Here is a 27,537-nt window from a genome sequence, read left to right on the forward strand (position 1 = left end):
TCTGCCGCTTCTCTCTGATCCTTCCTTCCGTTGAGCTGACACATGAATGGCACCCCTACACGTATAGGCTATAAGCGTGTTCACCATGCCAGCTGCTTCAGCCTGCTCACACAGCTACAGCGGTTATGTGATACCTCTAGATGAGGATGGAGTGCAGACAGATCAGGTTCCTCTAAGTGGTGGGAAAGGGTTATAAGGGGAGGGGGGGAGAGACAATAACTTCAGCATTTTACAGTCTGCTCCTCCCATCATCATCCGTAATATCCTGTTATATACATATAGTGGAGACATCCTGACCCCAGGAGCTCACAATATAATCTTTATCACACTCAGTGTATCACTTCCCATCATCCCTGACCCCGGCAGCTCTCTCAGGGAGGGGTCTCACAAGAATAGATTCCAATTGCGTAATCCGCAGCAAAATGTGGACATTGAAAGGCTTAAATTGTGTATTTTATGAGCCTAAGAAAAATTGCAGCATGCTTTAGTTTGCCGTGAATGACCTCCATTGAAGTCAATAGAGGCCATCTGACCCGTAACTCATACGCAATTAACATTGCATATGGACGCCGCATAATCGCTAAAGTGACGGCGCAGGAAATATAATTTTGGAGGGAAAAAAAACACGCTGTGCATGATCGACAGCAAGCTGAGGTTATCCGCATTTAAGAAAAAACAGGTACGCAGGGTGACCGGCCGGGCTCACAGACGGAATCCTGTTGCAGGCCTCCCGCAGGTGGAATGAGGCTCGGTCGTATGAGTCCGGCCTCACTCTTATTTATTAATGAAGCTGAACACAATAGAGTACTTCAGGTTGTGTATAAGTGATGCCTCCATAGCGCCACCTATGAGAAAGTAGCTGCTTAGTCTATTAATTAAGGTGGTTTCACATTTCTGTCGGAACCTCCGGAAGAAAAAGCGCTCGGAGCAACAAAACAGAAACCCCAGCAAAAGTCTCAAACTACTCTTATTTACATAGCTTTTTCCCAGGGTGCCCTACATGGTCTAGAACAGTGGTCTCAAAGTGGGCATTATTGCCCCCTAGGGGGCGCTTTTACTTCTCAAAGGGGCAGCAGGGGGGCATTGGGACATAAAGGGGCGGTGGGCGCGTTCTGTGTTTACTTTGTTGTTGTTTGTTTTTTCTTTTTTTGTCTAGTAACTACATTTTTCTAAAAATTAGTAGTGATACTTGTTTTTTGTTTTTTTTGGTTTTTTTTTGATATTCCGTCCGAAAATAATTGGTGAAAACCGAAACCGCCGAAAACTGAGGCAATTATTTCCATATGAATCACTTACATGTAATGGGAGTTGTGTGCAGCCTGCGCGCCTCTATCATATAATGTATGACTTTTATAATTCCAAGACTCCGCTACAAATCAATCACACTTCATAACACTGGATAACCTACAGCACAACCTAACCCGCTGTATTCCATAATGCTGCTGATTGTCTGGAACTTTCACTTGTGTGGGTCTCTGGGAGTTGTAGTCTTAGTGGACGCCAAGTGTGTTTTTAGAACACTGATAACTACACCCAGGGACCAACACAACTGAAAGTTCCAGCCAATCAGTGGCATTATGGAATACAGCAGGTTAGGTTGTTCTTTAGGTTATCCAGTGTGATTGATCTCTAGCGGAGTTATAAAGGGCATACATCATTATATGATAGAGTGACATTAGCAGTGCATTCTTGAAGCATAAGTTTTAAAAGAAGAAATGCCATCAATGTTCAAATGAATACTTGAAATATGGATTCATCCCTTCTCCTATAAACGGACAGCTGCCCTTGTGTCTAGTTTGTAAAAAAGGCATTTTTAAATGAAGCTTTGAAGCCTTTGAGACTGAGTGATCACCTTACAAAAATGCATTCAGACAAAGTGGGTAAGCTGATTTCATTTTTCGAAGGTTTAAAGTCAAAGTTTGAGAACTGCAGCACTGTAGGCAAGCTATTTGGAAAATCGGCTCTGAATGCTGACAAAGGTCTTCTTGCTTCCTATAAAGTTTCTTTATTAATAGTGCAATGTGGCAAATCACATACTATTGGGGGAACACTTGTGTTACCCGCAGTTAAAGAGATTGCCAGTACTATGCTGGGGCCTGATGCGTGCGCCATGGTGAAATCGATTCGTTTTGAGTAATGACACCATTTCAAGAAGAATGGACAAGATGGCTGTTGATGTAGAAGAAACGCTTTTGGACGTGTTGAAGAACACAGAATTTGTAATGCAAATTGATGAATCAGGGGTGAGAGACAATGAAGCATTGCTGCTAGCTTATGTTCGTTTCATTAATTAGAATGAAGAGGTAGTAGAGGAACTGTGGTTTACCAGATATTTTACCACTGACGTGAAAGGCTCCTCTATATACAAAAGAATGGAAGAATTCTACCAAGAAAAAAACCATCCTTCTAACAAATGTACTTGCTTGAGCAACCGACAGAGCTGCATCCATGATTGGTCGATATTTTGAATTTGTAGCCCATTTTAAAATCTGCTATACCTGCCATAATGGCAGTCCATTGTGTGATCCACTGGCAGCACCTTGTTGCTAAACATTTATGTGAGAGATTGCATGATTCTCTGTGCTATGTAATTAATGCTAGCAAGATAAAAGTGCAATCTTTGAACAAACGTCTTTTCTGCAAGCTGAAGCTGCATGACGACGAATTTAAACGTCTTTTCCTACACACCGAAGTGAGTTAGTTGTCAAGAGGAAAGTGCTTACGACGCTTCTATGAACTTTTTGACACAGTAGTCGAGTTTCTTCGGCCGACTGACCCAAGCCTTTGTGATGCAATCAAAATACAACGTCTTGACATTGCCTATCTCGCAGACATATTTGACAAACTCAACAAGGTCAACACAAAGCTCCAGGGAGACAACATGAATTTCATTAAGGGTGAAGGTACAATCTCTTCCATCATTGCCAAACTGGACCTTCATACCAATAACCTGAGGCGCGAGCTCTGTCAGTTTCCGAGTCTACAAGAAATTGTGCGTGAAGATGGAGACAAACGTCAAGTTGCAGACTTAGATGTTTTTTGCTGACACCTCAAACAAGCTAAAGAAGACATGCAAACTAGGTTTCATCGTCTATGTACCCTTGAAATACCAACATGGGTACTCAATCCATTTTCAGCAGATGCAGAAGAATTTCATCCCAGATTACAAGCACAGTTGATCGACTTGAAACACGATAGCTACGCCCAAGCACTTTTCCAACAATGGGGCTATGAATGTTTTTGGGTAAAAGTGAAGAATTCCTATCTTATTCTGTGGCGGTAAGTTAAGTTGCTCGTGTTAGCTTTTCCAGTTACGTACTTAGTGGAGAGGGGCTTCAGTGTGGTTCAGCAGCTCCTGACAAAAGCGAGAAACAAACGTCAGATATGTGTAAGGGGCGACTTGAGAGGGCGGTTGACAAGGATAGAACCAGATATCGCGTCCGCTCATCAGGCCCAAGGCAGCCATTAATGACTAAGATTGATTTTGGCAAACATTATTATTATTAGTCGAATTTCATTGTTCTTGAATTTTAATTAGTCTTCTGCCCACTAAGGATTAAGGTGTATCTTGCATTTTATTTATACATTGTATGTTTCTATAGAATAATAATTAAAGATGGTATTATTGCTTGCTTCCCCCCTCCCCCCCAAAATTATCTTCTGCAATAAAACCCATTTATTATTGTATCCACAATTAACCTGTTTTTATATATTCAGCACCTGCATTTTAGCAGCTAAAATTAAGCTGACTAAAATACTTTGGTAATTTGACATGTTTTCACAATTAATGCTAATCTGTTAAACACTGTCAAACTTTTCAAAAAAGTATTCAGTATTTTAATTTGTACTTTTAACTTTGTAAACAAGGTAAACTTTGACTGGGCTTAAACTAGTAAGGCTTGGGGGGCGCTGACCACCATCCCAATACCTAAAGGGGTACTGGGCTGAAAAAGGTGAAGAACCACTGGTTTAGAAGACTCCCTCCACCCTTATAGTACTCAATCAGATGCAAATACAAGAGCTGCCACGATTAATTATGAATGAACAGAACACCGCCCCCTGTGTTGGAATGAGAGGTGTTGCCTTCATGTGAGATCATGAAGCTACTCAATGTAAGAGATGATAAGCATGGGAACGGGACGGCAGCGCTCCGTGGTCACTCACTCAGATGATGGACGCTGGTGGCCATTGACCCGACTCGCCCTTGTGTTTTATACACAGTCGGCTGATTACAGATTAGAGATCAGAGGAGAGAAACTACAAATCAGCAAAAGGAGCAGCGGTGGAGGAAACCGGGACAATGGGAGGAACTTAACTCTAAATAGAAATGTCACTGGCAGCCTGCCCGAGAGATAATGTGTGTCACCCGGTAGTCGTATGTACAACCGCCTGTTGTGTGTACTGATATACTCTATACGGCTCACGCTGTGTGCTTCCCATAATCCGGCAATAACGGGACAGGTTGGTGACTGATTATCAAATGTTCTTGTAAGGAACACGAATCGCCAAGAAGATGCTGCAAAATACATTTCTAACATAAGATCTGCTGGTGTCTCTTTAAGGCCTGGATTACACGGGGCAGTTTGTGATGTGTCTTGTTTTATGCAGCATGCGGAGGAGTCTTTCCTTCAGAATTTCTTCTTTTTAAGGGTTCTTTCACACAGGATGGAATATTCCACCGGACGTATTCTGCCAAACGGAATGATACGCTCCAAAATCCACATATCCAACGTGTAGCTTTTGATGCAGAATTAAATGACAGTTCTCTCAACTGCGCATCAAAATTCAAATTAAGGACAAAATACAAGATGATGTAATGCCTTAAACATGTGAAAATTACAATAAAAACTAGTTTAAAAAGAAAAAAAATTCACATTTAGACCTGCGGACCATACTGCAGCATCCTTGAAATGTTCCGTCCCGTGTGATAGTGCTGATTTAGACAGGTGTAACTCTCATCCAGGTGGGCAGCTGATTGAACATAGACCCAGCACAGTCCATAGAGCGATACAGAAGATGAAGAGGCACTCAAGTTCTTGATGCAATTATCGAAGCGATTTTACGGACACAGACAAATAAGTTCAAGACATTAACCACTTCCCGCTCCAGGATGTACATTTACGTCCCAGAGCGTGGGGATATGTATGAAGAGAGGTCGCGGGGCAACCTCTCTTCATACAGCGCAGGCGTCAGCTGTTTATTACAGCTGACACCTGCGTGCAATAGCCGCGTTCGGCCGATCACGGCTATTAACCCTTTAAATCCCCCGAACGATGTTCGGCGGTCCTGTACGGCCCCTCCCCGCGGTGAGCTCGGGGGAGCCGTGCAGGTGTCATGGCAGCCGGTGGCCTTCTGAAAGGCCCGAGGGCTGCCTTAGAAGACTGCCTATCAAGCCATCCCCGTGGTGTTATAGCATTACGTCATACTGCAGCAGCGATCAAAGCATCGCATGTTGTAGTCCCCCAGGGGGACTTAAAAGTAAAGTAAAGCCCTGGAGGAGCTGGATGAGTTCGGAGAGGGCACCCTAGTGCTAGGTGGGGACTGGAACATCCCTCTGGACCCAGTAATAGACTCATCAAAGGGGACTAGTAGTTTGCCAGCTTCCACGCATCGAAGATTTCGGAACACACTACATGAACACCAATTGGTTGATGTATGGCGAATCTTGCATACGTCCACCAAAGATTACACTTTTTTCTCATCTCCCCACAACTCTTATTCTAGGATAGATTATTTCCTGCTCCAACATTCAAGCTTACCCCTTCTCTCAGCGGCAAGTACCGACAATATATTTTTCTCAGATCGTGCCATGGTCACCTTGTCTCTATCATTCCCCTCAACATCTAACAGGACATGGAATTGGAGACTTAAAGGGGTTGTTCCGCGAAAGCAAGTGGGGTTATACACTTCTGTATGGCCATATTAATGCACTTTGTAATGTACATTGTGCATTAATTATGAGCCATACAGAAGTTATTCACTTACCTGTTCCATTGCTAGCGTCCCCGTCTCCATGGTGCCGTCTAATTTCAGCGTCTAATCGCCCGATTAGACGCGCTTGCGCAGTCCGGTCTTCTCCCTTCTGAATGGGGCCGCTCGTGCCGGAGAGCTGCTCCTTGTAGCTCCGCCCCGTCACGTGTGCCGATTCCAGCCAATCAGGAGGCTTGAATCGGCAATGGAGCGCACAGAGCCCACGGTGCACCATGGGAGAAGACCCGCGGTGCATCGTGGGTGAAGATCCCGGCGGCCATCTTACTAAGGTAAGTAAGAAGTCGCGGGAGCGCGGGGATTCGGGTAAGTACTGGACGTTTTTGTTTTTTTTTACCCCTGCATCGGGTTTGTCTCGCGCCGAACGGGGGGGGGGGGGCTATTGAAAAAAAAAAAACCCGTTTTGGCGCGGGACAACCCCTTTAATGAGTCTCTTATCCAGAACCCCCTCACAAAGGCAGAGATTCAAAAAGCATTATAGGATTATTTCATCAATAATGCGCTACCTGATTCTAACCCACTATCTGTGTGGGAGGCTCATAAGTGTGTTATACGGGGCTGCCTCATTAAAATAGGTTCTCGTAATAAAAAAGAAAGGAATGCGCTACTAAAAGACCTCTTGGGGAAAATACAGACACTGGAGACAAAACACAAGGTCACCCTAGATGGTGCAGTAGGGGCTGAGCTAGCTCAACTGAGGACACGGGTTCGTTCTCTTCTCCTGTCACAGGCTAAGGTGGTACTTACAAAATGTAGAAGACATTATTATGAATATGGTAACAAACCTAGTCGCACACTTGCTAAAGCCTTGAGGAAGGAAAGGACTCGATCATATATTCCACGCATTGCTACCCCGCCGGGTCTTTTTCATCACCTACCCCAAGAGATATCAGAAATATTCAGGGACTATTACCAATCCCTGTATAACTTGTCACCTAACTTGTCAGAGGAAGGGCGAGCCTTAAGGAGAGCCACCATACAGGCCTATATCCAAGAATCGGGTGTGGGCCGTCTCTCCCTAGAGGCAGTCAGGTCAATAGAAGCGCCGATCACACAGGAGGAATTGGCTCTCGCAATAAAAGATTCACAAACTGGGAAAGCTCCAGGGCCAGATGGGTTCTCCCTCAGATATTACAAGACCTTTTCGGATATCATTTCCCCACATTTCCTACAGGCATACAACTCCGTGGCATCCGGTAATCCCCTCCCAAAGGACACACTGAAAGCTCACATCACAGTCATACCAAAAGAAGGAAAAGACCCAACCCTTTGTCAAAATTACCGTCCAATATCTCTACTGAATGTAGGTGTCAAATTATTTACTAAGATATTAGCTAGCAGATTGTCCCCCTTACTCCAACAGATAATACACAGAGATCAGGTAGGCTTTATCCCTCTGAGAGAAGCAAGAGACAATACCATTAGAGCTATTAACCTCATCCACACAGCTAAAAAAATGTCCCTCCCACTATGTCTACTCTCCACAGATGCTAATAAAGCATTTGACAGAGTGGACTGAGAGTTTATGCAGGAAACCCTGCGACACATTGGCCTGGGGTCACATATGATGCTATGGGTTTCAAGCCTCTACACATCTCCATCAGCCTCGGTGAGGACCAACGGTCATATCTCCTCGTCATTTGATATTTCAAATGGAACGAGACAAGGCTGCCCGCTCTCGCCCCTTCTTTTTGTCCTTTGCCTGGAACCCTTTCTAGGACATGTCCGCGCCAACCCTAACATATCGGGGATACAGACGGGAGGGGCCGTGCACAAGGTGGCGGCGTATGCGGACGATTTATTGTTCTATCAGCGCCACGTGTCTCACTGCCCAACTTAATAACCGAACTTAGAAGCTATGCCCAATTGTCCAACTTCAAAATAAATTACCAAAAATCGGCTGCACTAAATATTTCCCTACCTCAATCATTAGTAGCACAACTGAAGGAGTCCTTCTCATTTCGTTGGGTCAAAGAACACATAAAATACCTGGGTATACACCTAACCACAGACACGAAGGATCTTTACTTAGCTAATTATCCAGGGTTATTAGGTAAGATTAAATCTGACCTGAACGCCTGGAAGAACGGGTTATTTTCGTGGTTTGGTAGATGTTCAATTTTTAAAATGAACATTCTACCAAGACTGCTTTATCTTTTTCAGGCCCTTCCAGTCCATATACCATCAACATTTTTTAGACACCTGAATTCCCTAATGAACAAATTTATCTGGGCAGATAAACCCACCCGAATAGCTCGGGCCACATTGGTAAGACCTAAAATGGAGGGGGGTCTGGGTCTTCCAGACATAAAGGCATATCACCAAGCCTCCAAATTACAGAAGGTGGTGGATTGGCACAGACACGGGGATACCAAGCAATGGGTGTCTGTGTAGGGGGGAGCCTCATCCGTGCCCTTAATAGCGCTACCCTGGCTACAAGATGACTTGCCCCTGGAGATCAAAGATCACCCCACAATCGGCCCCACTATAAAGACCACTCTTGGGGTCTTTCAGAGAAAGGATTTCTCACCGGCCCCCTCTCCACTATTCCCAATTTTGGGAAACCCTTCCTTTCCACCGGGATTAGAGAACGGTGGATTCCGCAGGTGGCTGGACAACAAAAAATTCAGGGCTATTGATTTTATACAAGAGGAAAATTGGCTCTCAGTCGAATCCCTAGCCAATGTCACGGTTCCAGCCCCCCTTTCAACGTGGCAAATTCTTCAACTCCAACACTTCCTTACATCCCTTCCCCAACCCCGAGGTTTCACCCGCCCAAAGACCCAATTTGAACAGTTATGTCTGAGGAAAGACCCATCTAGACATACGCTTTCACATATCTATAACCTATTGAATGCCGAGCCTGACTCGATAGCCCCCTCTTACATACAGAACTGGGAAAGAGAACTGTCGATCACACTCACAGAAGAGCAGAGACATAGCATTTATACATTCACACATAAATCATCTATATCGAGCAAAGTCCAAGAATCAGGTTTCAAGATCCTTACGCGCTGGTACAGGGTGCCCTCTCGCTTACATGTGATGTTCCCTTCCGTTTCCCCTGAGTGTTGGAGGTGTGGAGGAGAACAAGGTACAATGCTACACATATTTTGGGAATGCCCAATGTTGGCCAGTTTCTGGTCTGAAGTATGGCGGATCACCTCCAAATTCACAAGCTTCATTCTACCCAAATCACCCGCGCTGTTCCTGCTGCATCTCAACGACGTACCTGTGTCCACATATAAAAAGTCTGTGGTACGCCATCTGGTAAACGCAGCAAGAGCATGTATTCCTAAGCTATGGCGGCAGAATGTGTCTCCCTCAATTAAGATGTGGTTTAGAATGGTTAAAGAGATAATGGAGATGGAGGATTTGACAGCTTCAGTAAAAGGTACACAAGATAAGTTTCAGAAAACCTGGTTTTATTGGATCGAATTCCAGGATTCCTTGGAATTCCGTAACATATATAACTCATAAGAGCCATGGAGAGCGGAATTACGCCCTTAGTACAGTTCAGAAAGGGACGCTGCAGTACGCCAAGGTCCTGCCAAATAATATTGGGACAAATGCAAGACTATGCTTTACGATGTACTCTTTCTCCCTTCTATTCCATTCCTTTTTTAGATTTTGATTCCCCCCCCTCCCCCCCCCCCCTTTCGTCTTCCTTTCCTATGGTTTGTTTTTCCATCTTACGCAGTCCTAATGTTACACCACAGTCAGCTGTTTAAAATTAGGAGGTTCTCCGTCACTATCACGTGAACAGAGGAATATAGAGGGTACATGGGGTGGGTTGGGTTTAGGTAGAAGGGTGGGGAGGCATGGGTCGGGGACTGACCTTTAATGAGGGTCCTCTTACCTCTTTACAGGGGTTGCAAAATCCAGGACCAAGCATAATAACAGTTCACATTTGCAATACCATAGGTAGTACCTGAATAGGCCCACCTCCAGGGGTTTATTGTACATGCTTTAATGTTTAGCACTTTGCCTTAATCCAGTTGGGGAATTCTGCACCACTGGTTAGGTTGCAGGTTGTCATTTTCTTTGCATTACCTAACAGTGATTTAACTTGTTGTTTTGGAAAAATGGAAAATTCATAAATAAAGAATTTAAAAAAAAAAAGTAAAGTAAAAAAAAGACCAATAAAGTTTTTTTAATTGTAAATTTAAAAAAAGTAATAAAAGTTTAAATCACCCCCCTTTTACCATATCTATCATTAAAAAATCTAAATAATAAAATAAAAATACATATTTGGTATCGCCGCGTCCATAAAAGTCCGATCTATCAAAGTAGCGAATTATTTGCTCCGCATGGTGAACGTTGTCTCAGAAAAAAAAAAAAGAACGCCAGAAATGCACTTTTTCAGTCACCCTGTCTCCCAGAAAAAAAGCAATAAAAAGGTCGTATGTATTCCGAATTGGTACTACCGGAAACTACAAGACATCCCGCAAAAAATGAGCCCTCGCTCAACTACGTCGCCGGAAAAATAAAAAAGTTATTGCGCGCACAAGGTAACCGCAGAGAATAATTGAAAAAAAATAAATGTCTTTGAAAAAAAAAAAAGTAGTACAGTAAAAAAAAAAACTATAGAAGTTTGGTATCATAGTAATCGTACCGACCCATAGAATGAAGTTATCATGTCGCTTTTGTTGCAGTTTGTGCGCCGCAGAAACAAGACGCATTGAAAGATGGCAGAATGTCGGGTTTTTTTTCATTTTACTCCACTTAGAATTTCGAGTACATTATATGGTACTTTAAATAGCAACAAAAATACAACTTGTCCCGCAAAAAACAAGCCTTCATACACCGACGTTGATGGATAAATAAAGGAGTTAGGATTTTTTAAAGGGAGGAGGAAAAAACGAGAATGGAAAAAAAAGGGTCCGCGTCATTAAGGGGTTCATGTAGTTTGCAGATAATGTGCAAGACAACCAGCTAGATGTTTTATATATGCTCTTGCTAAGCTATTCTTAAAAAAGGTTTTTTGCACACGAGAAAAATGGATGACACATGGGAGTTTTAAACGACGAACAAATGCAGTGCACACGGGTGGTACACAAACATACATGTCTAAACACAGCCTTAGGATGTATTCCTGGCGTTAATGGAAAAAGAAAGCTATAATGGGGCCGCAGCGCTGGAGTGTCCCCTCCTTTATAGTGCCCACTGTTTCCTGCCAGGGATCCCCACTACCAGCCAGCATGGAAGCACTACAGGGAGCTTTCCTTTCATCTGTGTGGTTTCACCCCGCAGCAGCCACCTGATGATGTCATCTGTTCATGGATGGGGGGTGGATTTTGAGCGGTCTTGTAAATAGCACAGCAGCTTTAAGTTGTTGGGTGCGATGCTCTGTCTGTGACCTAGAGTTGTTCTGTTTTGATTCTCTACCACGTATAGTTGGTGACCAGTAGACGTTGCCGGCTGTGTTCTCCATGTTACTGAGACCACACTTTGCGTTGACCCCTGAGACGCCATCTCAGTCGTTTTTATGAGATGTTGGTTTGGAACAGTATTAAAAAATGAACCAGTTCTGGACACTTGTATTTCAAGCGTATTCCTATCTGAGACATTTATAGTATATCTTAAAGGACCATTTACACGCAACAATCGTTGTGTCTAAATGGGCCTAAATAAACGTCTCAATGACTTTTTTTATTTCAAAAGTTGAGCGTTTACACATAAAGATATTCGTTTGAAATCCTCGTCATTTCCCTCATTAGCTGTGTAAACTGTATATGTTGTTTGCTCAGGTGAGCATGTGTTCATGTGAAGAATCTCTCTGCAGGTGGTTTTTAATTAGTAGTAAGAAAAGCCATTGTCTTCTGTGTCATTGTGTTTATCTGGGCAAACAATCACTGATCCCCTCAAGTCATTTGAAAGACTAAATGACTGAATGCCATTTAAACATAACGACAAGCGAAGAAACTAATGATAAATGACAAGTAAAGAAATCGTGCACGATGGCTTCGCGCTTACACATAAAGATGGTTGCTCACTCTCACTCATTTGAACAAATTTTGAGCGATCACTAGGCAAAAAAAAAAACGATTTTTGTGTCTAAGATATTTGTTTCTGTTAGCTTTTTGTAAAATATCATGAAAATAACTTTCATTTTAAAAAAAAGTTTGCTTTTGTGGTCAGGACATCAATAATTAAAAATATATGATTTTGAATTCAGAATGTTCCAAGGACATACAGAGTGAGAAAAGATATTACTTACAATCATGAGCCAAAGTCATTATACAATGCAGAGTATGTCCATACAGCTCGAAATGAATGAAAATGTCTGGTTCTTTTCATGAATCCCTTCCAGTGGGTCACTCTGCACATCTCAAGGAGGACTACAGTAGTATCACATTCCTGTTGCAAGTTCTGAAGTACGATCAGTATGGCTGGGAAGTAATTGGAGACTTCAAGATGGTTGCTTTCCTAATGGGTCTTCAAGGTGGTTTCACAAAGTTTCCTTGCTATCTTTGTCTTTGGGATAGCAGAACCAAAACTGAGCACTACCATCGATGAGACTGGCCTGAACATATTGACTTCACTGTCGGACCAAACGACGTCAAGTGGGAACCCCTAGTAGATCCTAAGATGATTCTGGTGCCACCTCTTCACATAAAACTCAGGCTTATGAAACAGTTTGTCACAACTCTAGATAAAGAATGAAAACATCTACTAAACATCTACTAAACTTCTTCCTGAAGCCGACTGAGGCCAAGGTAAAAGCTGGCATCTGTGTGGGACTACAAATCAAGTGCATCATAGAATGTCCGACATTTCCTGACCTGCTCAGAGAAGTACAGAAAGCAGCTGGGAACAGTTTTGCTGCTGCGGTTCTTGGGAAATCACAAAGCAGACAACTATGTGGAGTTGGTGGAAACGACAGTGAAGTAATACCCCGCTATGGGCTGCAGGATGTCGCTCAAGGATCATATCCTAGATTCTCAGCTACATACATTCAAACAGAACATGGGAGCATTCTCCGAGGAGCAAGGAGAAAGGTTCCACCAAGATATGCAGCAGTTTGAGCGTCGCTATCAAGGACAATACAACAAGAATACAATGCGCGACTACATCTGGGGGTACGTACGTGAAAGTGACGAAGTACACAATCGTCAATCGAAAAGAGCCAGACATTTTCATTAAAGGGGTTGTCCCGCGCCGAAACGGTTTTTTTTTTTTTTTCAAACCCCCCCCTCCCCCCGTTCGGCGCGAGACAACCCCGATGCAGGGGTTAAAAAAGAACACCGGAGAGTGCTTACCTGAATCCCCGCGCTCCGGTGACTTCTTACTTACCTGCTGAAGATGGCCGCCGGGATCTTCACCCTCGGTGGACCGCAGGGCTTCTGTGCGGTCCATTGCCGATTCCAGCCTCCTGATTGGCTGGAATTGGCACGTGACGGGGCAGAGCTACAAGGAGCCGGCATCCAGCACGAGCGGCTTCATTGAGGAAAGAAGAAGACCCGGACTGCGCAAGCGCGGCTAATTTGGCCATTAGACAGCGAAAATTAGTCGGCTCCATGGAAACGAGGACGCTAGCAACGGAGCAGGTAAGTGAAAAACTTCTTATAACTTCTGTATGGCTCATAATTAATGCACAATGTACATTACAAAGTGCATTAATATGGCCATACAGAAGTGTATAGACCCACTTGCTGCCGCGGGACAACCCCTTTAATTTTAAACTGTATGGACATACTCTGCATTGTATAATGACTGGCTCATGACTAAGTAATTTCTTTTCTCACTGTGTATGTCCTTGGAACAGTTGAAATTCAAAATCATATATTTTTAATTATCGCTGTCCTGACAACAAAAGCAAACTTTTTTCAAAATGAAAGTTATTTCCCATTATATTTTACAAAAAGCTAACAGGAACAAATAAACTTTTCTTAGATGCAAAAATCGCGTTGCCTATTCGTTGTGTGTAAATGTGCCCTTAGTATATGCCACAATAAATCGGCATATACTTAAGACCCATTTCGACTACCAGCACTGCCACCTACTAGGATGAGAATGGGGGGTCACCTTCCCCCCAATCAGCACTCCGGAGAGGAGAAGACAATAAAGGAGGCTCTCTCCAGTGTAGATGATGGATGTTGAGGTAATGGCCCATCATTTCATAATTCCTATAGGACCAGGGAGCTTTGGTCCTAAAGGACCACACACTTTTTAGGGATTTTACTCATTTGGTCGTTTGGCTACCCTATTTTGTTTATCTTCAGCTACAAAAATTATTTTTGCCGTGTTTTTTCTGTGCCTTTTAAATCTAATTTTTGTATCTTTTTTTCACGGTCTTTATTCCAGTTTTTTTTATCAGGGGGTAAAAAGCTAAACAAAAAAAGATTTTTAAAAAAAATATATAATTGTTTTTATTTTAAATAATTATTTTTACACTAAAATAAAGTAGGGAATGGGTTTCTCAATTTGTTCTGCATATATAATTTGTATAGTTTAGGATTTTTCTTTCAATATATTTGATTGATTTTACAATATATATATATAACTTTATCTTGTCAAAAGCGATAGAGTCGTGATTTCGCTTCTCCATCGTCTTATTGTAACCATTAAAAGAGAACTTATGAAAACCAACAAGATATAATTGTTACATTCAATTACTTGACAGACAGAGGCAAAGGGGAGGGTGGAAAGTAGAGGTTGGGATGGAGGAGGGGGGTGTCGGGGGGGGGGGGGGTGCTCCAGGTTGGACCCCTTGTCTAGTTTTACCACTTGTGGCGTCGTTGGGTCAGTCATAATTGCCATTCCGCAGCCACCTAGTGAATGAGTGTGAGTTACGTGCGTCTATCCAGACCGCCCAGGTGTGGTAAAAGCTCTCATGTCTGGTTATGTCGATCTGTGTCCTCAGTTTCTCTAGTCGTTCAATCTCGTCCATCGCCCCCACCCACGCACCTCTGGAAATTTCAGTGTCCTGCTTCCAGAATCTGGGAATTACTTGTCTTGTGGCCATAATGAAAAATTTCAGTAGGCCTTTTTTAAATGAGTGGGTGCCGGGTGGCGGGATAGACAAGAGTGCCACCTCAGGTGTCAGAGATAGCGGTTGCCCGCTCACCTTCTCGTATAGCTTCTCTGTGTCTTTCCATATGGGTGTAATCATGGGACACTCCCACCATATGTGTAGCATCGAGCCCACTTCCCCATGGCACCGCCAGCAGGTGTCTGGTGTCGCTGGAAAGAGAGAATGGAGTCTTTCCGGTGTCATGTACCACCTTGACAAGATTTTAAAATTCAGTTCTTGTAACCTACTGGACACCGACATCTTGTGGGTGTGTTGGAATGCCTTGTTCCAGAGCTCTCCGGGGATGGGTCGACCCAGCGCCTCCTCCCACGCGGTAATCCACCTGGGGGTGTGGTCCCCTAATCACTCTTCTAGTAGTTGACCATATAATAATGACACAGTATGTCTAGGTGCCTCTTCCATGTCACATAGTTTCTCGAATGGTGTGAGCGTTAAGTTCCACCCTCGTTCGGGTCTTATCTTACTCAGGTAGCTGCGAACCTGCAGATATTGCATCCATGAGCCCGGGGGAGTCCCCCCATTCCCCTGTAAACTCGCCAGGTCACGGATGCCCTGCGCGTCCAGCACCTCCCCCACCCTTGCTTCAGTCCCAGAGGGCAAAAATCCCAGACTACGAGTGTCCAGCGTTGCCGGGATCTGTGAGTTTCCTGCTAATGGGGTGAGGGGACCCGGGATGGACGTCCAGCATCCCCCCTTCCATGCCCCCAGGAGCGTGACCATCAGGGCCGAGATCTCCACCCTCTCCCCTTTAACCCCCCTGACCCCCTTCGGGATACAGAATGCCCCTTTTGGTGAGAAGGTGTTGCTCTCTTCTTCTATTTGCACCCACAATTTATCTGACCTGTGGTGGTATAGATCTAATATCAGGGTTCCGATTGTGGCTTTATGGTAAAGATATATGTCGGGGAGGCCTACCCCCCCTTTGGATTTTGGCTTGGTTAGGCTTTTGTAACTAAGCCTTTTAGCTCCTCCCCTCCATATGAAGCGGAGTATGTGACTTCTCAGTCTGTCAAAAAAGATTTTCGGGGGATTGCATGGTGCGGTTTGAAAGATATATAGGAGCCGTGGAAGGACATCCATTTTGACTGCATTCATTCTACCGAACCATGATAGTGACCCTCCTGCCCATCCCTCCAGATCTTTTTTCAAAGTTGACAACAGGGGTTTATAGTTTAATTCATATAGTTGGGTTGGGTCGGGTGGGATCTGGATCCCTAAGTATTTAATTGAGTCGCTTCCCCATTGGAATGGGAGGGCTGTGGCTATGTTCCTAGCTTCTTGTTGTGGGATCGTAATATTCAGCACTACTGACTTTTGGACATTTACTCTATAGTTGCTAAGCTTACCAAAGGTTGCAAACTCTTGCATGATGTTGGGGAAGCCTATGCGGGGTTCGATGACATATAGCAGGAGGTCGTCTGCATAAAGTGATAGTTTATGTTCCTCTTTTCCGCTCCGTATTCCGCGTATTGATGGATTATTCCTGATGGCATTTGCGAGTGCCTCCATAACCAGGATATATAACGTGGGGGATAGGGGACACCCCTGTCGTGTGCCATTCCTCACCTCAAATGGGGCCGACAGCTTACCATTGACCCTGACCTGTGCCGAGGGGCGGTGGTAAAGGGCCTGTATCCATGCTATTGCTCTGGGGCCCATTCCCACCTTCCGGAGGGTTGCTTCTAAGAATTTCCAGCTGACTCTGTCGAACGCTTTTTCAGCGTCGACAGATAACAGACATAGTGGGGTCCTTTCCTTTCTAGCCCGATCGATCAGGACCAGGGTCTTTATGGAGTTATCTCTTGCTTCCCTCCCCAAGACGAAGCCCACCTGGTCTCCGTGAATGATCCGGGGGACCGCGGGATTCAATCTATTCGCTATCATTTTGGAGAAAATTTTGAGATCGCAATTGATGAGTGAGATTGGTCGGTAACTGCCACACGACAGGGGGTCTTTTCCTGGTTTGGGTATTAGAACTATATGTGCCTGAAGGGCCTGGGGTGGGAAGGGGCAGCCTCCGGAGACCTCATTGAATGCTTGGAGCATAATGTCTATAATCAAGTCTCCGCATATTTTATAAAATCTCGGGGAGAACCCGTCCGGGCCCGGGCTCTTCCCTGCTTTAATTTCTGAGAGTACCTGTCTGAATTCGTCTGGTTCGAAATCTCTTTCTAGTCCCTCGGATTCCTCCGGTGGGAGGGACCCGGGGGCGTAGAGGTCCAGATATTCCGATATTTTTTGTGCGTGTTGAGTTTCTGTCTCGGTCCCAGTCTCGCGTATGTTGTATAATGTGGAGTAAAATAATCTAAATTCCTCTATTTCCTGTGGGGAGTGAACCCGCCCGCCCCCTGAGGAATTGATGGAGTGTATGTGCGGGTGGGCTGCTCTCGGGTGTAACGCTCTGGCGAGCCATCTGCCACTCTTATCGCCGTACTCGTAGTAGCTGGCTTTCAGTTTGTCTCTTCTGCAGAGAGCTTTTTGATCCAGGATATCTAGTATTTTATGCCGGAGTTCTGATATCTCCGCTTGGAGGATAGTGGAGGAGGCTGCTTTGTTGGAGGTTTCTTTTGAATTAAGTTCTTGTATTAATTGGGTGAGGCGCGCGGTGTGGTCCCTTTTGATCCTTGCACTATGTGAGATGAAAACCCCTCTCAACACACACTTAAGGGTTTCCCATTTTATTGGGGCGCTCGTGGGGTCTGACTTGTGATCTTTTTTGAAGTTTTCTATGGTCTTCTTGATGTCGTGCAAGCATGCGGTGTCTTTAAGTAAGTTTTCATTGAGACGCCATGTATGTGTCCCCCCCATGGTGTCCCCCGAGCCCAAGGATGCGTATATCGGGGAGTGGTCGGACCATAAGAATATGTCCATAGAGCACTTAGGAGCCCCATCGAGCAAACCATGTGAAATGAATATATAGTCGATTCTACTATACGAATTGTGCGCTGTGGAGTGAAAGCTGTAATCTCGCTTACCCGGGTGGAGGATGCGCCATAGGTCGATCAGATCCATACTCACGAGTATCTTTTGTACTTTGCGGATGGCTGCCTTGGCTAGTGCTGAGCGTCCCGTGGAGGAATCCAGCCGGGGCTCCATACACATGTTGAAGTCGCCTCCTAACACGATCGGATAGTTTAGGATTTTAGAGTGCATACGACGCTGGCTTTGAGTCATTTTCATTTTCATGTATATACAAGGTGATGTAACTGTGTGTTGCACTGCGCTTTAAGCACAGGGATTGGTTATTGAAAATTGGGCTTTCAAAAAGATTTTATGAATAGCAGTCCAATCATTTTTATCTCAGCTATGTAAGAAATGACAACCGAGCTTTAGCAACCAATCACAGCACCGCTTTTATTTTACCTCAGCAGTATAAGAAATAGCAACCAATTACAGCGCAGCTTTCATTTTACCTCAGCAGTATAAAAGATGAAAGCTGAGCTGTGATTGGTTGTTACTGGCAACAAAAAATTACAGGGCAAGTCAGTGAGTTTTCGATTTTTAATTATGCCAGTATTCGTGGCTTGGTGCTGAAGAACGCGTATGCAAATTTTCACTCACAACGGACCAGAATTGTGGATTTGTATACAACACAAACAAACAAACAGATTTAGCATTTTATATATAAGATTTTTGTTTTATTCTGTAATTTTTTAAAACTTATTTTTGTAAATATTTTTTACCATCTATGTCCACTGTGATGTCATATAAGACCTCTAGGGGTCATTCACTTTGTCTTTTTTTAATTTTACACTTTTCCATTGTAGCTGGGGCATCCATAGGATCTGCATCCATAGGAACCCCAGTTACAGAGTAAAACATCCCCCTGCAGTGACAGTAATAACTAACAGAGCTGATACATCTCTGCTGTGGCAGGGGGTGCATATTAGCCTCTTACTCTCAAGCTCAGTACTATGGAGCAATTCCACCTCATTGGTTCTGATTCACAATTCCAGTAACCTGATTGGTTGTTTGGGTTGTCTGATTTAACCTGATTAGTTGTTTGGGTTCCCTGATTCAACCTGATTGGTTGTTAGGGCCAAGCTTGAGGGTAATATAGATATATGCGCAGGGGGTAATCGGTGATCACGTGATCGCCAGGTTACATAGTGGAAGTAATACTTCCACTTTCACTCTTTAGTATATAGCACTCATTGAGCGCTATGTAGCCTGGAAAGGAGAAGGCAGAAGTGGTTAAAAATCGCTTCTCCATTCTCCTCCGAATCCTTGGCTGTGTCTGACAGCTGAGGACCCAACCTTCTCCTCGATTGCAGGCACATTTCTCCTCGCTTAATGTCATGCTGTCCTGCTATCGCCTGGGATTAAAGCCCAGGACCATGTGCCATATATTCACGTGCTTGGTCATTAAGGGGTTAAACTACAATGGAGAGAGCTGCATGTATACATGATGCCTCCCTCTCATTCATATACTCATTTCTGAAGTGCCAAATTGGTCAAGAGACTTTATTTTCCTAATATATAGGGGACCCAGACAGCTACACAGTGCACCCTTAGTACTTATCCTAATATGGAAGTGACCCAGACAGCTACACAGTGCACCCTTAGTACTTCTCAAAGTGGTAACGACCACTTGTCCGTGAGCATGTGTAAGAGTGCTTCACAGGCTCCGCTCCCTGATCACATGACTGTGATATAATCGCAGGTCCTAAAGCATATATAAAATACAAGGCCTGATAGCAGCTGTGTTGCCTGTGATGAGGTCACCATCATGTGATCAGTCACATGGTCTCTGAGCTCCGCCCCTGATCACAGGGTGGTGATGTCATTGCAGGTCCTAAACTAGCAGAGCATGATGACATGACGGTGACATCATCACAGCTCCTTCATCCTTGTGCACTGAATGAGGGATTATGGACGGACTACATCCATCACAAACCCCCATGGCCTCAGTTGCTATGGATACAGAAGTACTAAGTCTGGCAGTTTGCAGCTGGTTGTGACACAGCTGCACACCTGCGTGGAGAGTCCAATAAATAACACCTCACAAATGTACACATACATAGCTGGTGGTGCAAATTGACCAACAACATTGAAGAATAGTCCTCCACCTGTATCTTCACATCTTGTGAACGTGATATCATGTAATCTCAAGTGCTAATACCGCCAACACCAGCCCAGCCTTCATCTCATTGTGAACCGTTGTCCAGTGTTGGAACTAACAATTGTTGTTGTGCAAACATGTCACCACAGAGGGTTCAATGCCGCTGTGAAGCTAACGCAGCTTACATTACACAGCGACAAGCCACGATTTCACCTCAGCCACCAGCTGAAGTTCGTAAATTACATGCAGCTAATATGCAAAAGCAACGAGCCAACATGTTTCCTCAGTGAGCTGCTGAAGTTAGTAGAACACTGTTTGCAATGTTCTGGAAGATTGTACATAATGACAATAGCTTACTATTTGCATGGAAATATCTGTACCAACTCGAATTCCTTACATGGTATATTAGGAAGTGGTGCGCCACCAGAAATACTGGTTGTATCCCTTCGGAATGTTCACAGGTTTAAATGTTGCAATGTCAGTATTGCTATTTTGTACTTTAATGATGTTTTCTTATTCATAAGTGTTTGCACTGTTCTGGAAAATTGAAAATAATGCCAGTAGCTTACTATTTGCACAGAAATATTTTGACCAACTCCAATCTCTTTCACTATATATTACATTAGTAAGTGGCGCATTGTGCAACCAGAAATACTGGTGTTATAAATAATACTAAGAATTAGTCCTAATATTTAGGACACCCAGACATGACTATATCGTGCACCCTTAGTACTTGTCCTTATAGAGGACCCAAACATGGCTACACAGGGCACCCTTAGTACTTATCCTAACATATAGCAACCCAGACATGGCTACACAGCGCACCCTTAAAACTTGTCCTTTCCTGTTGCCCTGCTATTCGCCTCTTCACCCTGACATGAAAACTACATGTCAGCAGGCACGCATAGATATTTCTGTGTCTAGATGATTGGGCCCGCACAGAATGACATTGCAGGCCGCATGTTGTGCACCCTGGTCTTAGAAGACATGCACAGGTACAGAACATGTTGAATGTGACGTATCTATAACTATGGGCCTGGCCCTGCCTCTCATCCCGCATTGTTTGCCTTTGCTGGATCGCCTGGTAACTGTTTTCCTCTAAGCTCCAATTTCCAGTCTGACTCTCCAGGAAAGATAAGAGAGATAAGAGTCGGCTGAAACCAGATGAGACTGTCCCGAGTCCAGAACGAAGATGAGCAAAGGGGACAAGCCTAATCCTTAGATCTACAGATAAACGTGGACAAGAAGCACCATGTTCTGTTATAATGCGCCACGATTGTTTGACCTGGAGCTTTGGCCGAAGGCATCTGGAAGCCGCTCATCGCACTGGGTGGCACTGGTCAGGGGTCGAAGACATCCGACAAATAAAGAGACTCTCAAGTTTGGAAGTGGAGATTGAAATGGTCAGAGCTCTAAATTGTTCTGTATAAAGACCCAGTAAATAAACACTAATCTCCACTGGCACTCGTCTAACGGAGCAAAGCGCTTAGTCTAAAAAGAGCTTAAGCATTCTCTCTAAACATGTATGAAGTGGTGTCTACGTGGCTCTTTCGCACGGGACAGAATTGCACTGCAGGATGCAGCCAAATCCACAGCTGCGGTATTGCACACTAAAATCTACTGGTCTAACTGGATTTTAATGCGGATTGCAGGCATGTTTTAAGCCATTTTCAATTCTGCATCAAAATCTGCAGGTGGCCTGTAGTTGTTAGTGCAGAATTTACCGCAGCTCGTAGTGTGGCCTATTCAGTCCCATGTGAAGGTCCCTTTATAGGTGTTCTCAGCTTCCTGGACCTCAGCTATCATTTCTGCATCTACTTTAAAGTTGCCTTTGTTGCGACACCTCGCCTGCTATATAAGCCCCTCCATAGTTGCTCTATAGCATTGGGTATGAGTGTCAGATGACTTACATTGCATAGTCAAACCCTGTGTGAGCAGCTTAAATCGCTGAAGACACATCCGATGCTTGTAGCTAAACCATGTGCATTCGCCAAACTCTAAATATGGATGGAGGACTTGCAGAGACACTAAGTATTAGAGCAGAGTGATCTGCAGTTCCGCTGGGAGAGAGTAGAAGATCTTGGGTTGATGGCAATACCTCCAGGGATGTTAGAGCTAAATCTATGATCAAAAGTGATTAATGTAGAACAGTTGGAGTATTCCCAATTGTCATGAAACTTCCATCTTCAAATATTGAAGTGTAGAGTATTGTGAACCACTGAAGACGTCCCCTAGGCCGGAGCTTCATTATACTTTCTGAAGAGGAGACTGTTGGGCTGACCCAATCCTGCCCTCACAGGATTATCAGACACCATTAGAAGAAGATTGATAGTGGCCATGCGACACTGCTCGAAGAAGGCCATGGATGAGAGGGATGTCCATACACATCTGAGCCCCAGTAATCATCAGTCTCTTTAAAGCTCCAGTACTCTTTTATGGGCAGTCAAGCCCCAGGCTTATCTGGATGGTGTACAGAACCACCCATGCACCTCAATGTCTGTCGAGAGTATGGCTGCCTGCATGCTGAGGTTGGTACACGTTTTCCCTCCTGTGTCAGTAAGTATATGGCCGTTTTCAGTGATTGTCAATGTCTGGCAAGAGGAGGATTTGGTCAGCCCAGTGGTCTCCGCCTTGGTAGGTCTAATAAAGCACTTGAGTGAGGATACCCTTTTAAATTTCCCCCTTCTTTTTCAGTCGCTGTCTGCAGCAACCTAGTAAAGTCCTCGGAGGCTTGGTTGTTGCTTTCCCCATCTGCCACCAGTTGTGCCATCCTGCCGTGTATGCCAAGTCCAGCAGGTGGATGTTGTTGTGATGGCACAGTTGTAACAGGTAGAGGCAGTTTGTTGCAGAAAAATAAACTATACTAAATAAAAAATATTAATGACATTACTCCATAGGAGGGCTGCAAGACATTGTATGATACCGTCAGAGTTAAAGCATACAAAGCCCTAATGCCCACTCTGGCACAGTGTCATATAGTCTGTAAACGGCAACACCCGATCTATCTCTTCAGCCAGAAGGCTCGCTCATGAGAGAGGGGGCCAGTAGGCCTAATCAAGGCCTGTACTGGCGTCTGCAGAGATGGAGCAGGCATTGTGCAGATGAAAAGTATACAAGTCTGTGCCACTGTGGGCATTATGCCCACATGTTTTAAGTCAGACTGTATCATAGAATGTTCTGCAACGCGTAAGTATTTAACCCTCCAGTGAATGAAGTAATAAAATTAATATTTGTCATTTAGTAACGTTGATTTTGCGGCAGCAAACTGCTTCAGTCTGCCATGACCGCGCCATCAGAACACATCCACCTGTTACACTAAGAGCTCATTCACCCAAACATATTTGAATTGCATATTATGCATGTGATGTAGGCACATATAATACGCGGTACATTGCCACAATTAAAATACACTGATATTCGCATGTCTCGCTCACACTAGTGGTGCAGTCCTATTGTTCTCTATGGGTGCGTATAAAACACTGTACATACACAGTGTTTTATGCATATGAGCTCCAAGGTGTGTAGAGGCTGCATCCTTCATTACCCCTTGTTCAGGCAAGAGAGGCATCAGGGACTATGTTAAAGGGGTTGTCCAGGAAATCAACCAAATCTTCACAGGACGTAATAGTTTTTTACCCCCTTAACAGACCCGCAACGACTGCAGATTATTTATCTTCTATAATTTTGGACATCACATGATCCGTGAGACCTGAGCAGTATTACAATGCTGTACTATCTCGCTACAAGTAAAATTCACAAAACCTGGAAACGATATTGATGATTTTTTGTTTGGATAGCTAACAGGAACAACAATAAATGGCAAACCTCTCACTTATCCATGACATCAAAAGCCCTACCCAAATAAACCTGCCCCCTACTCTGTGACATCAACAACTTCAACTCTGCTATGTTGTTGGTGGGTTTCCTCCCATGCACTGCTTGCTTCAGGTCCACAACATTTCTATAGGCTTAAGGTCAGAACTTTAACTTAACTATTTCAGAACAATTGTTTTATTACTCTTTAACCATTCTTTTGTTGAAGGACTTGTAGACTTTAGGTCATTCTCTCACTTTATGACCCATGTTCTCTTGAGATTCAGCTGCCATGCACACCATTGTTGTTGAAGGTCCTCCTGATGATAATTCATGAACATTAACAAATGTGAGAAAGGTCTTTAGTTGCTTAAGGTTACCTTGGGTTTGTTTGTGACCTCGCCGAGTATTATATACCTTGCTCTTGGCGTGATCTTTATTGGTCGGCCACACCTGGGGAGGGTAATAATGGTCTTGTGGATTGGTGGAGTCCAAACTCTTTAGAAATGGTTTTATAAACCCTTCTAGCCTGATAAGCAACAACAACTCTTTTTCTGAGGTTGTAGGATCAGAATTTTATTTAACCCCTTAGTAAAGAAACCACTAATGAATGAATTTTCCAGTTTTTTTCAGCATCACATTGTTTACTTTTTAAGTTTTCCGTTGACATAGCCATATGGGGACTTGTTTTTTTGTGGCCAAGTTGTATTTTTTTTTAATGAGATCATTTTAAGGAAAAATATCATGCATTATATAACTTTTATTAATTTTGTTAAGTTGGAGCGGGCAAAAATTTGAAATTTTGCCATTTTTTGGGGGGATTTCATTTTTATGGCATGCAAAATAAATCATGTGATAACATTATTTTCAGTCGGCACGATTGTGAAAACACCAACTTTATACAGCTTTTATGTTTTGCTATTTTTGTACACTAAAAAAACTTTTATTTAAAGATTTGCTTTTGTGTTGGCACATTCCAAGAGTCATAGCATTTTTAGTTTTCCATCGACGGAGCTCTATAAGGGCTTGTTTTTTGTGGGATGATCTCTAGTCTTCATTTATCCACTTTTTGGGAACATATAATATTTTGATTGCTTTTTATTCCATTTTTTCCTAGAGGCAAGATTACCAAAAAGTGCAATTCTGGCACAATTTTTTTTAAAGAAGTGTTCATCGTGCAATATAAATAATATGTAAAATTAATTCTAGACAATCACAGCAAAACAAAATTTATATAGGTTTGGGGTTTTTTGCAAGTTTTTCAAGCTAAAAATAGAAATGTTATTTTTTTATTGCTGCATTCAAAGACCCCTGACACTTTTCTTGTTTTGTCAATGCTGCCGTGTGAGGGTTTTTTTTTTGTAGGATGTTTTACTTTTTAATGGCAGTATTTGTTGATCCATATAATGTTTTTATCTCTTTCTATTCTATTTTTTGTTAGCCGATATAGGCAAAAATAGCTATTTTCACCATATTTTTTTCTTGGCATGCACCTTATTGGTTAAATAATGTACTAACTTTTTTCCTCTGGATCATCACAAATGTGGTGATGGCAGATTTGTGACTTTTTTTACATAGTAAAGTTGGGGGGGTTGACATTTTTATTTATTCATCTTTTAACTTTTTTAACTTTTTACTTTTGTCTCGCTAGGGTACTTGAATATCACCATGTTTAATCCTTCTTACATATATTACAATACTATACATATAATACACTACTACACTTCAGTTTAGCAGTGTATTATTAAGCCATAGACCACTGTAATTGGCATACCTGGAGGCCATATTCGAGCTTCTGTGTGCCATAGCAACCCATTGGTTGATGAGTGATAGAGGACACCCCCTCCCTCTGTCAGGCTTTTAAATGCCACAGTAGCGTTGACCACAGCATGTAAAGTGTTAAAAGGCAGGGATCGGCAGTTTCTCCAGTCCCGACTGTTTGAGCAAGTGCCAGGCTTTCATCTGACAGTTGAACACTTGCTCCTCCTGGCACGGGGAGACCAGAGCCAGGCTTCTGATGCAGCGCCATAAAAAGGCGATTGCATTACAATAAAGCCCCTTAACAGCTGCCGTCAAAAGGCTAATGGCTGGTCAGTCATTAAGGGGTTAAAGAGCAAGGATTTATCAAAGGGGTCGCTGCTTATTCTAAGGCCGGTTACAGACGATCATATGATATCTGCATTTCTGCGTCTGTAATATCGATGGGTGTATTGGCCTGACCGCGGGGTTTACTGACCCAAACTACAAACAACATATGTCCCTATAATGCTCATAGTTCAGGTCAGTAAGTCTTAGGACGCCAATTACCATGGCCGTAGGCGTTTATTGTGCACCCGCCAGCATCGTAAAAAACGCCTGAATGGCAAAGGGCCTGGCGCATTTACTCCAAGGCCGCAATGCCGTGGGGCCTGGGGAGACATTGGTCCCCCCCCCCCCCCTCGCCGGCTCACCTCCTCTCTCCTCCCCTCCCGCTGTTTGCAATGGAAGGGGGCGGAGCGAAGCTAATCTCCCGCCCCTCTTGTCCACAGCCAGCACTGGGAGGGGGCAGAGAGCGGCGCAGAGCTTAGCTCCATCCCCGTCCCTCCCATTGCAAACAGCAGCGTGAAAGCGCCCAGTCAGGTGCTTTTACGCCATGGAAATACGTCCCTGTTCGTATTGTAAGTCAATGCATCAGATAGGCAGCGCATATATATATATATATATATATATATATATATATATATATATATATATATAAAAAACCTCTCCAGATTACCGTCTTTGACAAGACCCTATAATGGATTTTCAGTTCCACCATATATTATATATACTGGCCATGTTGTTTCAGAAGAGCGCCCCCTAGAACACCACTTTTTAATGCAATTTTAGGTGGTTGTCTCAATGAGGGTTCACTGTATTAGATGTTCTACTTGTCTGCCCCTGTTGGGTCCCGACTCTGTCTGCGCTCTGCAGGGCTCTGCTCTGGGAATGGTTAATGTTTAGCCCAGCCCATGGGTCTATCTCCATCTCAGGAGCCAAAGCTAAATGCAGAACAGTCCAGCCCAGCACCCTGCAGAGCAACTCCTCAACCAGCAGAGCTGACACTTTACCGACTCCAGCAACATCTGGATCCCCCAGGGCTCCTCCACCTCCTGACAGCTGCACTCTATTAGACAGGTAAGAATAGCAGTTTATATCACATTACATGAGTGACAGTCTGATTACCCCACACTGATGAAACCTTTAATAATTCATCAAGTACCTAGCTGGAAGCAGTCTACCAACCCAAGACGGAATGTCCCTGTCTCACCCCGGTTTCTCAACTCTCCCATGTAGAGCTGCACTCTCATTATAACCCTGAACTCTCTTCTATACTGCTGCACTCTCATAACTAACCCTGAGCGCTCTTCAGTAATGCTGCACTCTCATCACTAACCCTTTGCTCTCTTCTGTACTGCTGCACTCTCATCGCTAACCCTGAGCTCTCTTCAGTAATGCCGCACTCTCATCACTAAGCCTGAGCTCTCTTCAGTAATGCTGCACTCTCATCACTAACCCTGAGCTCTCATCACTAACTGTGCACTCTCTTCTGTACTGCTGCACTCTCATCACTAATCTGAACTGTTTTCTGTAATACTGCATTCTAATTTTTAACCCT

The 27,537-nt window shown here is 43.8% G+C and overlaps 1 protein-coding gene across 3 annotated transcripts in view; it reads left to right on the top strand.

Moving 5' to 3' along the window:
* Positions 1 to 12,922: 12,922 nt before the first annotated feature.
* GPR4 (G protein-coupled receptor 4) overlaps positions 12,923 to 27,537 on the top strand; it is a 35,357-nt gene continuing 20,742 nt past the window's right edge. For 2 of the 3 annotated variants that reach the window (XM_066581501.1, XM_066581499.1), the window contains exon 1: positions 26,947 to 27,056. The gene's annotated coding sequence lies outside the window, so the exon portion shown is untranslated. Of the gene's footprint in view, positions 13,071 to 26,946; positions 27,057 to 27,537 lie in introns of those variants that run through there. The other variant, XM_066581502.1, reaches the window with a different exon arrangement.

Source organism: Eleutherodactylus coqui, chromosome 10, assembly GCF_035609145.1.
Source record: "Eleutherodactylus coqui strain aEleCoq1 chromosome 10, aEleCoq1.hap1, whole genome shotgun sequence".
In the NCBI taxonomy this organism is placed as follows: domain Eukaryota; kingdom Metazoa; phylum Chordata; class Amphibia; order Anura; family Eleutherodactylidae; genus Eleutherodactylus; species Eleutherodactylus coqui.